Consider the following 12968-nt stretch of genomic DNA (forward strand, 5'->3'; position numbering starts at 1 on the left):
TGTTTGGTACATCCTTTAGAGAGGTGTAAGAGTCCAGTCTAGCTCTACAGTATACACTATTGCCAACCCAAAAGGAAACTGATGCATCGGAACCACGTGTGTCCCTCTTTTCGACATTTCACAACTCTCCAATTGTCAGTCAATTGAAGGCCAACAGGGGCCTGAAAAGACATAGCAAATAATCTTGCAACAATTTTATTGACCCACACTTCTGAAGAGATTACTAATTACGGCCAGTAGAGACACACTTGCCAAGTGAAGAATCCTGCAGCAATAATGAATGCTTACATATGTCACTTCCTGGTTACCAAAACGTTTTAAAAATAATTGGAATTATTTTATTGAACCTTTTGGAATAGGACATTAGAATATATTGGTTGTCCTAGGCTATGTCACACAATATATCCAGTGGCATTCCCTTTGCATGGTATCACTGCAGCCCATATAGCAGATGTCCTTATTCTTTTTTTTACCACAGTTTACCAGCTGAGGGACTGACTGACCAGAGAACCAACTTTGTGCCTTGGATTTTTCAACACAAATGCTAAACCCTCTAGATCAAACATCTATGAGCATCAATGCATCATTATGTACTAGATGGACCTGTAGAGTGGCACAGGCACACAATCAGATGCTAAGAAAAAACATCAACAGCCACAGGAAGAATTGGGATAAGATTTGTTGCTGGCTCTGTCTACATTTAAAGGCACACCACAGTTTACTGTCATATTGAGTTGTTATTCGACTATGACCCTCAGAACCTTCCGGATCTAGCTTTGAAAACTTGGCATAGTGAAGAATAAACAGAAAACCCTTGATTAACAATGTCCTTTAGGTCAAACGGCATGTCCAAGCCTTTTGGGACCAGCTTGCAGAAAATATAGAGAACAGATAAGACAAACAATAAGGGAAGACCATGCTACAAATAGGGGACAAAGTGTCCTGGTTCTTGGCTACAGCTAGTACAAACTTCCTGCTCAACTACAATGCAATAGGCTGATTTTATGAGACTATTACAGGAAGTGGTTGAAGTGTGCTCAACTTTATCAAGCCAAACACCCTTTTGAAAACAAAACTGAAAGTGCATCAGATAACACTTATAAGGATATCCATGCACGGAGAAAGGCAGTAGAAGATGAAATTAAGAGTATACTGTGACTAGATATTATAGAAGGTTCCAGCAGTGATTGGTGCTCATGCCAGAATGACAAAACTATCTGGTTCTGTGTCTACTTCCTACAGGTGAACACAGTCGCCCAGTTCAATGTGTGCCCTATGCCCAGAGTAGATGAGCTCTATGAAATCTTGGTGCTGCTGTCAACAAAAGTAGAACAAGTTATTATTAGGTACCTCTGACCATCAGGGATACTTAAGACTGCTTTTTGCACACTGCAAGGTCTGTTTCAGTTCAAAATACCCTTTGTATTGCATGGATCACCTTCTACCTGTACCCAATGAAGTGAATTCTCGCTGCTGACAAGTGAGATATTTTAGATATTCCCGCGGTACAGCCACAGGAAAAAAAACAGAAGCATTTAAACAGAGCACAGTACCCCCTACTGTGAAACAGATCATATATTTTCCATGGTTTCTAGAATATTACAGGTGAAACCGTGACCTATATTTCTGTAGGGTCACTTCTTTTACACATTGCTAAAGATAAAAATTACAATTAGAATTTCCTTGGGAAGAATCCAAGATCCTGCTGTCCAAGAAGTTAAAAATTACAGTTGCCCCTTAACCCATGTGTGTTACATACTGATGCCTCAGGTATGGACTTAGGAGTGGTACTATTACAGCACCTTCCTGATGATTACATCCTACTCTGTTTGGCAGCAGAAAACGTCTCCCACGTCTGGCATTACAGCCCAGTAGAGAAGGAATTTTGGCATCAAAAGGGAAATTGAATCATTAAGATATTATCTAGTAGGACGCTCATTTGTTATTCAGGCAGATCATGCTCCTTTTCAGGAGTATAGCTTGCAGGGGTGTTTGGGGTGAGATCCCCCACGCCCCACTAGGTTAGGGGGCCCAGAGTTGGGTCTGCTATGGCTGTGTCTGTTTTTTGTTGCGGGGCAAGAATAAAAGACAAAACCGTGATATTTTGGTGTAAAACAGGAAAGCGGGAGAAATACAGAGATACACATCTGGTGGCTGTGTTTCAAACTGTGAAACCAGATAACCTGAAATAAATACCGGTTTCACAGCTTGTACAAATTGTATGATGCTAGCAAACATTGTATTTCACAAAGCCTTCTTTTATTTTATTTACACATATGAGAGCACTTTTAAATACTTGAGTTCAGGATGTGCCCTGTACAAGCACCTCTCATGATTGACTTAATGGACTATAATGCTGCTTTCTCTACAATAAGAATGTAGGATACGTGTTTGGTTTACATGACTACTTTAGGGTTTGCATGTAGGGCCTGAGGGGTATTCACAAACTGCATTTTGTAGTACTGCAAAAGGTTATTCACAACCTGCACTTCTGAAGTACTACTGTTTTTTTTTGCAGTGCTACATAAGAAGTGCGGTTTGTGACTAGCAGTTTGTAGTATGTTTGTAGTACTATTGTAGTACCACAAAACATACTACAAATGCAGTTTGTGGATAGCCCCCAGGCCCTTCAATTTGGAGAAGACATATAAGTAACATTTTTAAAGTAAATTTCTACTGAGATTTTGTGAATAGCCAAAAAGTAGTAAACTTACTCAAATGTAAAACGTTATCAAAAGTGTGAGTTACCTTTGTGACTCAGGACCATATAGTGACTGGATTACTAAATAATTAGTAAGTTTGCACCTATAGAAGTACTGCTTCAATAGGTGCAAATGTACTACTTCTTTGAACTCCCAAACATTGGCAGTAGTAGGCTTCGAAAGCTTCACCAGTCTCAACTATTCAGGCAATAAAATACCCAAAATGTTGAAGGATGACTACTTTCAAATAGTCTAACCAGTAGCACTTTCTCAGGGTAGTATTCCAGCCCGCCGTTGTTTGCCCACTGCACCACTCTAGACAGGGGCCCACCTAATGCAAATCAGTATTGACCCTGTTCCTGATGAGAACAGTCCATCCTGAACCTTGGCCATCCCACCCCTCCACCTGCAGCCCACAGATTTTTTAGTTGTGAAACTTCAGGCTCACACCCACAAATCTTACTGTCTAAGCTAGACCACTGCTTCTTTGGTTTGTTTGTCCTCTCACAAAGAAGTAGACCATTGAACCAACAAACTTTCTGCTGGCTCCCAACAACCTTTCGGTTCACCATGGAACAAAAGGCAGGACCATCACTTAAAACAACGGACTATTTTTCTAAGTTGTCAAATATGCCCATGATCCACCATCAGGTCTTTTGAGGTGGAGGTATGTGTGAACCTGTGTACTCCTCACCTGGAGAATATATGAATATATGGGCAGCATGGCTAAAATAGCTATGTCACCAGTGTGGTGTGTAAACTTTGTTACCAGAAATAGAGTTTCACACACCAGCTCACTCCCACAGGATTTAATAGTAATGTATACTGGTAGGTTAGGGAGCTGGCAGCCATATTATGAAGTTCATACTGACGAAGCAGGTCTTTTGTCAGCTTTGCTATCTGTAGTTGCACTTACCTGTAAGATCAACGCATGTGGGCATTGATTCCTAGTACCTCAAAAGCAAATTACCACAGCAAGAGCAGTGCAAGAACAACATCACAAATCATCCCCCCTGCCCTCAGAACTGCTTACTTGTAGGGAACCACTAACAGCAGAATGGCAATGTGTAGAAAGTATGCCATTGTGGCTTCTTCCTGGCTGGAGATTTCATCACAAGAAGGAGGACCGTCTTAAATGAAGGGATAGAGCTTCAGTCCCACGCCATGTCTTATGCCCAATTACAGATGTTGAGGAAGGGCCTGGGGGATGACAACTAAACATAGGGTATAGGGAAGCTATTGGGGTGGGGTACATAAAGGAGGGGCTTGTCTAAACAAATATTCATACAGACAGTAAAGGAGGAGCTGTTATACTGACTGGATGTAACATTGCTAGTCTGTTCTTACACACAAGTGAGAACATGGAGTAAGGGATGGTGGGGAAGGAGGATCTGCCTAACTGAAGGGATGTACTGCTGATTGGTTAGTTCTTCCTTACAGGATGACTGGGAGACTTCTACAGGGAAGAATATGGGTCCTGCTGGTCATTAATCCTTGTTTTGCTCTACAGAACAGACTTAAAAAGCTGAAGCAATAAATCCGTGTTAGCAAAATATAAAGTAAGATATGCCCAAGAGGGAAAGAGTAAGACTTTCTCTGAGAATAGAATGATATATGAATGGGCATAATTCATGGTGTGTTTTCTTTACTTATTTGGCCAAGATCACGCACCCCATCTATGAATTGACAAAAAAAAGTGTGTACTCAAAAAAAAAGCTCCTTTCATTATCGAGGACTTTAGTTTTTTTACCAGTTGCAATTCGTTTATAGGCACCACTGTTGCCACCTGACTTTTAATAGTCTTGAATTTACTTTTGCAGTCATTTCCTACTATACTAACACCAACTATTTAAGTGCCTTCTGTATCTCACTTCTTTATCTATGAGCTCTATGGTACCGCTCAACAACAATTCCTTTGAAGATTTCATCATTCTACTGTCTTCTGTCATAGGCTGCACTACTAATTCTGGTAGTTTTTTCTGATTTACTTTTAGATAAATGATGATCCAACTGTACCACTTACTCTAGGAGTTCATCACATTTGTTAGAAAGATTAACCTTTTGTGCTAAGACATCTTTCAATTCACTGCAAAGGCATAAAGGAAATAAAGACATATTTTTCACTTCTGGCCAACCAAATTAACGTGTCAATATAAATCGAAAATTCTTGATGGCCCTGTTTTAAGAACGGGTATGTGACCTATCAAATAACTTTCTCATCTGGTCACAAATAGCAGAAAAATTAAACTGTCAAGGATAATTTCTTTCTACTGATAGATTAAACTGATTTGCCACATTCCCACTTTAATATGATGCGACAAAGGCCACTTAGGCTCGTAAGGAGTTGGTTTACACAAAAAAAAGTAAAGACACGATTCAGAAGCAGTGTGAATTTCTTAGGATGCCCAGAAAATTTCTCTTGAAGGGCTAAGGGTATAATTGGAATCATTGGGAAACAGGAATGTGATATCACTTAAAGGAGGCAAAAATGCCCATGAAACTGAACTTTTATCACCGGAAGGCAGGGGAATGTGACTTGCATCCTTCTCTGTCTTCATCAAATTACCTACCTCCTGCTTAAAAGTTGCTAATTATAATGAAATCTTATTGTTTTGTTGTATATGGGTCCTTCCCAGTTAGTTATCGAAGATTTTTTGCTATTGATCACCCTGTTTATGGCCCTTTATTGTGGATGAGCATCACAACCTGAGTCTCACTCAGTAATTTCATGGTAAATTGGACTGAGAGTAATTACCATAGTTGTCCATCTTTTAAGATAAGATGCTGCAGTTAGCTAAGGTATGTGGCACTGGGCTTGTTGCACGTGCATAAACATGTGCACATGTCTGCTACACGTGAGAGACTACTGTCATGGACAACCTGGTAGCTGCAGACAGGTTAGGTTAATATGCTTGTCCCAGTTATAAACTGCAAATTCAGCCTGTCAAAATAAGCTCTTTTGACGGACCTCAGCCTTTGTTTTAAATATTAATCAGTCATCCATTAGCAGGCCTTCTTATCCATAAAGGCAGGATCATAATATTGAAAAGTAGGGCATGTAGAAATTAATGTTGAACGTGTCCTTACAGTAAAATATCTCCAAATGCTATTTTCACTGTAGCAAGGCTGGTGGCTTCCACAGGAAAACACTGACCTACATTGTTACATTTGATAAATGCTTTCTACTGATTGGTAGAAATGGTCAAGTTGGATTTTACTTTACCATTTTGGAAATTACACTTTTAGATAGTTGTCATTATCCAGCCTAGAAGCAAAAGGCCTTTCTGCCAGTGTTCAGTGTCACATAACTGCTGATGGCTACCCTGTACTGAGATGTGCATTGCTCCCAGGCAGTGGACAAAGGGCCTTGGGTGGGAGGGGGGAGTTTCCCTTCTTGAACTGATGGCCTTGGATCTCTGCCCAGCAACTTGATTAACTTCAAAGGATCCTCCCCTGTTATAGACCGATGTAGCTGATACCTGGGCCTGCCCTCTGTATTGTCCTGATAGCCAGCTTGGCTCTGAACCCAGTGGAATAGAGCAGCTGCCCCAGAACGGATTTAGAGTGGCTGCAAAGGAGGGACTGTTAATTTCCATGGCCGCACCTCTGGGTGGGCACAGGAGCGCTGCACTCGGGAAGAAGGGCTTTGCTACACTTGATTGTTCCAGAAGGCTGTGCAGGAGGGTTGGTACAGGGGTGGAGGGATGGTGAGGCATCCTAAGATTGGCCAGGTGTGCCTGCCATCTAGAACGTTCAACCCACAGGTATAAACCTCTGCACAAGGGAGAAGGCAAGACCCAGGACCTGGGTGGTGTCACACCAGAATCATGGACAGCTGGAAGTAGAAGCCACCTGACACATCTGATGGACTAAGAACCTTGCCTATAGCTGAACCCCAGAACTAGATAGGTCTCCCCTGTGCCAGGAGTGCTGGATCCTTTATGGCCCGAGGACCAGTTGGGGGAAGACTTGGACTTTACTGCCCCTCCCGGGTACCCAGTATAACGGACAGGAAGCCACGTGGCCTGAGGAGGGCAAAGCAGCCAGGGAAACCTGCTGAAGGTGCCCCTGTTGCAAATGAGTAAAATCAGCCCTAGAGCAACAAAATCGGCTGAATGGGGCCCAGGTTATGCACCTTTGAAGATCGCCCATTTAAACACACCTTTTTGAAAAACTGAGAGTGTAGTGATCCACTGCGATTCCTGAAATACCCCCTTGGGTCGGTGCATCAATAATTTAATTATGGGGTTGGTGAGGTGCTGTGCCTTAGCCCCCTCCCTGGATCCTAATCGCCCCTGGAAACCCCCATGTTCTCTGGGGCAATAAAAACAAAATGCAGGAACACTGTGGAGACCTGGAGTGCAATGTGTCAAGAAAGGGCCATGGGGCCCCATCTCTGGGGCCCAAGCAACATTGAGGAACAGAAGAGGACTTCAGCGCCGCCACGCTCCCCTACGCACCTCCCCGCTCCCTGTGACTGGTGGGAGCAAGAAGGCCCAGCCCAGCAGCATCACACATGCTCCACACAGGCAGAGGGAAGAAAGAACAGTGCTGTCCCCTCCCACACAATCAAGTGTGCAAGTGGGAGAGATTCCAGGTGCAGCTGGGCAGCATGGGAGTTTGCTCCTGTGCTCCTTTTTAAAACCATAACCTGGGATCCAAAACCAGGGTTTGGAAATAAAAAACATAAGGAAACACTTGATTGAAGCCGCTAAGCCTCAGCACAGCTGGACAGCCTTCTACTTTAGATATTCACAACCCCTCTGGAGAGAGCACCCCATAATGCTCTGCAAGGGATCCTATATAAAAGGTTTAATTAATTGTGGTGCTCCAAGGAGGCACCACCAATGTACATTTTGAGTGTTATGGGGGTGGCTACAGGGAGAGCTGATAAATCAATTAAGTCAGGTTGGTTTGACCACCATTGCTTGCGCACTAATCGGATCTTGAAAAGAGCCTTACAGGCCTCCCCTAGAAATAGGGAAAATGCCAATTCAGCGTGTCTCATGTATAAGTGCATTCTTGAGGCAAGGAAATACCAATTACGTGAAAAAGTTTGGGCTGATATGGAGCAAGCATCGGAACTAAGAGCCACTACCCTGTTTTGGAGGCTTATCAATCAGCCATTTCTCAGAGACTCTTCGGCCCACATTGATAGAGACACATGTGACACCAGTACACTGGCTAACCCAGTATGATGGAATTTTTAATCTAGATATTGAAGTGGCAAACTCTTCCTCTGATTAAATATTTTGTATTAAAGTTCCTAACTTCTTTTACTCCTGAAGAAGTCAACATAGCAATGGACAAATGTGCAAACTGAAAAGCCCCTGGCCCAGATGGGGGGGGTCCCCATAGATACTTATAAATCATACTCTGCACTATGGAGACCTATCCTAACACAAGTATTACAGCGGTAACCAAAACCAAAAGTTGCATCCTGCAATGTGGGCTGATAGTATAATTCTCCCGATTTTTTTAAAAGGGTGAACAGAGATGATGCACAATGCTACAGACCAATTTCACTGCTTGATTCTTCAGTAAAGCTTCTTGGTAGAATTGAAACATGGGTGAGTGACAACCATGTGCTTACTGACTCACAATTTGGATTCAGTTGTAAAGTTGGTACTCTGGAACAATGCATCAACCTAATCTTGCTTCTAAGCAAATATACTACTACAAGAAAAGGCCATATCCATCTATGCTTCGCCGACTTAGGTAGCACCTTTGATCTCGTTAATCATGTGAAGCTATAGAAAACTTTAGAACTCTTGCTTGCCCCCATGAACATAATTTCCTTTCTGTCCAATTTGTATAGTCGCTTGACTGCCCAGGCGCGCTATGGAACCAACAGAAAATGCACACCAGAGTTTCTGCTCTCCCTCTACCTAAAAGGGGTGGATGAATACCTGCAAATACTGACAGCCGATCCCCTAAAATAGGCGATTGCCCTACCCCAATTCTCCTCTATGCCGATGACGCTGTACTAATATCACAAACTGCTAACAGCTTACAACACCTGATTACAGGTGGTTTTGTCACATATATGGAGGACAAAGTTAGAAAATTGAATCTAGCAAAGACGCTTGTAATGGCATGTGGGACTTGCAAAATTAAGAAAAGGACATAAATTGTTAAAGGGAAACACTAACTGAAACCCTGAGCTTCACTTACTTAGGTTTACATCTCTCCTCTGGGGCCCACATCTAAAAATGGGCAAAATGACATTTCTGTGACCTACTGTAGCAATTTTCAGATTTTCTGTAAAAATTGGTAACAAGCCTGTTAGAGAGATATTACACCTATATAACAGCAAATGCATTAGTAGTGCCACCTATGGGGCCGCCATGTGGGGTATGACAGATTGTACGCTATTACAGGTGTCAGAAAACAACCCTTTGTATAGGCTCTTAGGAGTACCATGATCTACCCCCACCCACATGTTCACAACGAATTAGCAGGCCCCTATATTGAATATACCATTATCATCTGTGCACTACTCACCTGGCATAGCATTTGGAGTAAGGCCGGAACCACATTTACAAAAGCAGTAATTAAAGATTGTTCAACCCTGGACCACAGAGATGAAATTCCCTTGCTGGCTCACACAAAAAATCTCTTAAATGAGATGAATCCAAATGTTTGTCTAGATGACCCAGCCAGCATCTTACACCACAGTAAAAAGGAAATGAAGTCACTTCTTCTAACACATAAAATGGCTAGGGGAATCCAGCGAGAATGTCAAACCGTCAGTCCTGAGATATCTCGCTGGACCCCTACAACTGGGCACCCAAATGTACTTGTCCCTTGTAACTAATTTACAGGCCAGATTCTACCTCACAAGGCTACGGCTTAGTATTGTACACTTTTTCATAGGATTTCCAATGGGGGTGTGGAAAGAGAACTTACCCAAATGCCATTGCAATGGTTTATCTGTGTAATAGACACAACACTTTGTGCTGTTCTGTAAATTTTACCAGGATGTTAGGAAGCGCTTTTTAAACCCGTTTTTAAGGGACGTAGTTTGTTTTACCATAAGGCTGTTTTTAACTTTTTATGCAAGCTTGATGCAGTGGAATGGCTTTGTAGTTTCCTCATTTATATCCTTGCCATAAAAATAAGGAAGGCACTTAGGGCCATATGTAGGTACCTAAATACCGGTCGGTAACGGCCGAAAATCGGTAAATATCCCGTTACCGACCGGTATTTAGGCAATTGAGATGTAGATGGCTGGATTTCAGGATTCGGTAATTTACCGAATTGGAATATTAAGAAATCGATAAAATTCCGATTCGTTAAATTACTGAATCCTGAAATCCTATGTAGGGGGCACTCAAGTGAGTGCATTTTTGGTTTCTGGATTCGTTATTTACCACCAACTACAAGTTGATGGTAAATAACGAATACCTTTTAAAAAGCAATTTTGTGCTTTTTGAAAAGTGCCATGTGGCAGACAAACATGCCCTTACTAGGGCATGTATGTGCGCCACATGTGCACACATGCACGATTCAGGGGTGCAACAGGGTGTCAATGTGACACCCTGCCACCCATGAATATGCTCCCCCTATTACCGATTCGGTATTTACCGAATCGGTAATAGTGAATGGCTTCCCATTCATTCCTATGGGCCTCCAGGACCATAGGAATGAATTGGAAGGGATGCATTATTACCGATTCGGTAACTACCGATTCATAAATACCGAATATTACCGATTCGGTAATAATTACCGAATGTTTACCTACATTCTATTTACCGATTCATAAATACCGAATCGGTCAAATTCGGTATTTATGAATCGGTAAATATAAATTATCTACATATGGCCCATAGTCATTTAGAAAATTTAGCCTACGAGCTTGACGAATATGCTTCCATTGTATCTTATATTGAGAAAGGACATTTTTCCGACTAAGTGCTGTTGTATCTCCATATGATGCTTGCTTGCGACCAGAAGTGTATTAACCTTTTTACTAACTATTCTACTGCATTCCGATACTGGGCTTCTATATATATTTTTTTATTTTTTATTGATTTTATTGTTTACAGTAGGAAATTAGAAGTCTAAACATACATAACTTAAGATATATTGAAGTGCTTACAGAACAAAGGATACAAGTCGAGCTGTGAGCCCTTGTACATTTGCAACATTTGAATACTCAGGCATGTTTAGACACAACAGCATAAAAAGGGCCTTGGTTAGCCTCATTCCTGTTCACCATAAACGGAGGCTCATCAATGAGAGCAGAGTGAAATCAAAATATACAACACATCTACGAGGGAACAGGGAGGGAGGAAAACAGTGGGGGAGAGAAAGGGGTCGCAGAGCTACTCCAGGCATTAGTGTTTATGGACAAGACATATTTTTAATGTATTATCATATTGTTTTTATTGAATGTATCTTTTATGGATGTTCAATCTAAAAACAAGATTTTTTAAATTGAAATTGAGTGCAGCAACCTCCTTACGGAACATTTTACAAAGTTAACCCTATTTCTCCCAGGTCAGACTATGACCTGGGAAGAATTTTGAACAATTAGCGAGCATTCCTGGGACTTGATGCTCTTCAGCTTGCAGTGCAGGAGACACCAGTGGTTTGTCATATAACTACATTTTCTGCGGCCTGATCTTGTGGAAGAAAGACTCTTGACCCAATTTTAAAGTTGTTTTGAATATAAAGGGTTTATTGATAATGTTGTTGATGGACAATGCAATGCTTATCGATAATGAATGAATTACTTAATTGATTGGTTTAATGAAGAAATGTTGCATGTGATTATTGCCTTATATTTTAATGTTGAAACACCTTGACAAAGCCAATTGGCCTTACTTACATTTTACTGTGGCGACCCCATGAAAAATCCAATACGCCTGTTTTATTGATAATGATCATCCATATAGTGTAACATTCTATTAATGCATTTGCTATAGACCGTGGGGATGTTATGGGTTGCATTAGCCTCGAGGGACAGAGACACAAGCAGCATTAGCACTAAAACTTTAAATGTTGCTTTCGTAGCAGGGTTCTTGTGAAGAATTAAAAACGAGGTGGGGAGTGTTGTGACTTTGGGGGTCATTACGCATTATGGGTCAAATGTGGTTTCAGAATGCAACCAAAGGTATTTCCATGTGCTTCATGTATATAGTTTTAATTCATGTATAGTATTGAGTAGTGGGCATATGTGATAAATATACTTTTACTTTGTCAAAGAAACAAGCACTGACTGGACAATGATTTTTTGAAGATTGTTGCTGCGGGCCAGCAGATGGAGATTACTAGCCCACACCACCTAACCTGTGTAGGCCTTGGACTGCTCGGTTTCGCTACCCTGAAAGAGTCACTTGGGATAATAGTATAATAGTGTTATAGTATAATAGTGTTTGGTTCCCACTAAAGAGACAATTGTGGACGTATTACTTGTGCAAAACTCATATCCCGCCCAACTAATAACCCAATTTCTTACATGTCTGGTTTCACTTAACGCAATATTTGTTGTATTTTGGTTATGACTCCGGGATCAGAGACCAAATAATCTGAATCCGTCACTCAGGTTGGATGAAAATGTGGGCTAGGCTGTCTGTAAGGTAACTAAATGTGTGTTCAATATCCAATGGAACAAAAATATTTTTTGTCTCTCACCTTTCACTCCAATGACTACATATGCAAAGACATGGGCCAGTGGCAGATGCACAGAAATAAAAATTTGATAAGAAAGAAGACAAAGACACATGCCTTCACACTCTGCCACACCGCTGCTGGGGATCAAGGATTTCTGTAGGTTGTAGTGGATCTCTACGACTTGTAGTTGTGATATGATACACCATAGCAATATTTTTGTAATACCAACTCTTTATGCTTTGACAGGTAACTGGAATTTCCTGAAAGCTAAACAAAGAAAATGAATATCTTGCTAAATAAATATAGACTTACACATTCTCAGTTGTTAAAATAACTACCTGTCAAAGGCTAAAAATAGAGGTAATTTCTTCACCTCTTTCTTAGAGGTTGTGCGGAAGCTAGACTGGCTGTCTCTGTCGCAATACGGGCTAAAGAGAGGATGTCTTCTGGAAGGTAGTGTCTTGACCGCACAAAAAGGAAAAAACAAAAGGCCCAAAAACACTCTGAAGCGCTGGGCCTAACAGTAGAAATGTTCTTGCAGGGCTGAATTTTGAATCGTTGAAAGGCTTGAAGTAGACAGTGGTAAGACCAGCACTTGAGTAAGACCAGAACTCGAGTGCAGCGGGAGCGGGCAGGCCTAGAGATGGA

The 12968-nt window shown here is 41.5% G+C and overlaps 1 protein-coding gene across 2 annotated transcripts in view; it reads left to right on the top strand.

Moving 5' to 3' along the window:
* Positions 1-12968, top strand: part of MCF2 (MCF.2 cell line derived transforming sequence) — an 830978-nt gene that overhangs the window by 304587 nt on the left and 513423 nt on the right. The gene's annotated exons all lie outside the window — the stretch shown is intronic.

The sequence above is a fragment of the Triturus cristatus genome, chromosome 5_2 (genome assembly GCF_964204655.1).
Source record: "Triturus cristatus chromosome 5_2, aTriCri1.1, whole genome shotgun sequence".
NCBI classification, from domain to species: Eukaryota; Metazoa; Chordata; class Amphibia; order Caudata; family Salamandridae; genus Triturus; species Triturus cristatus.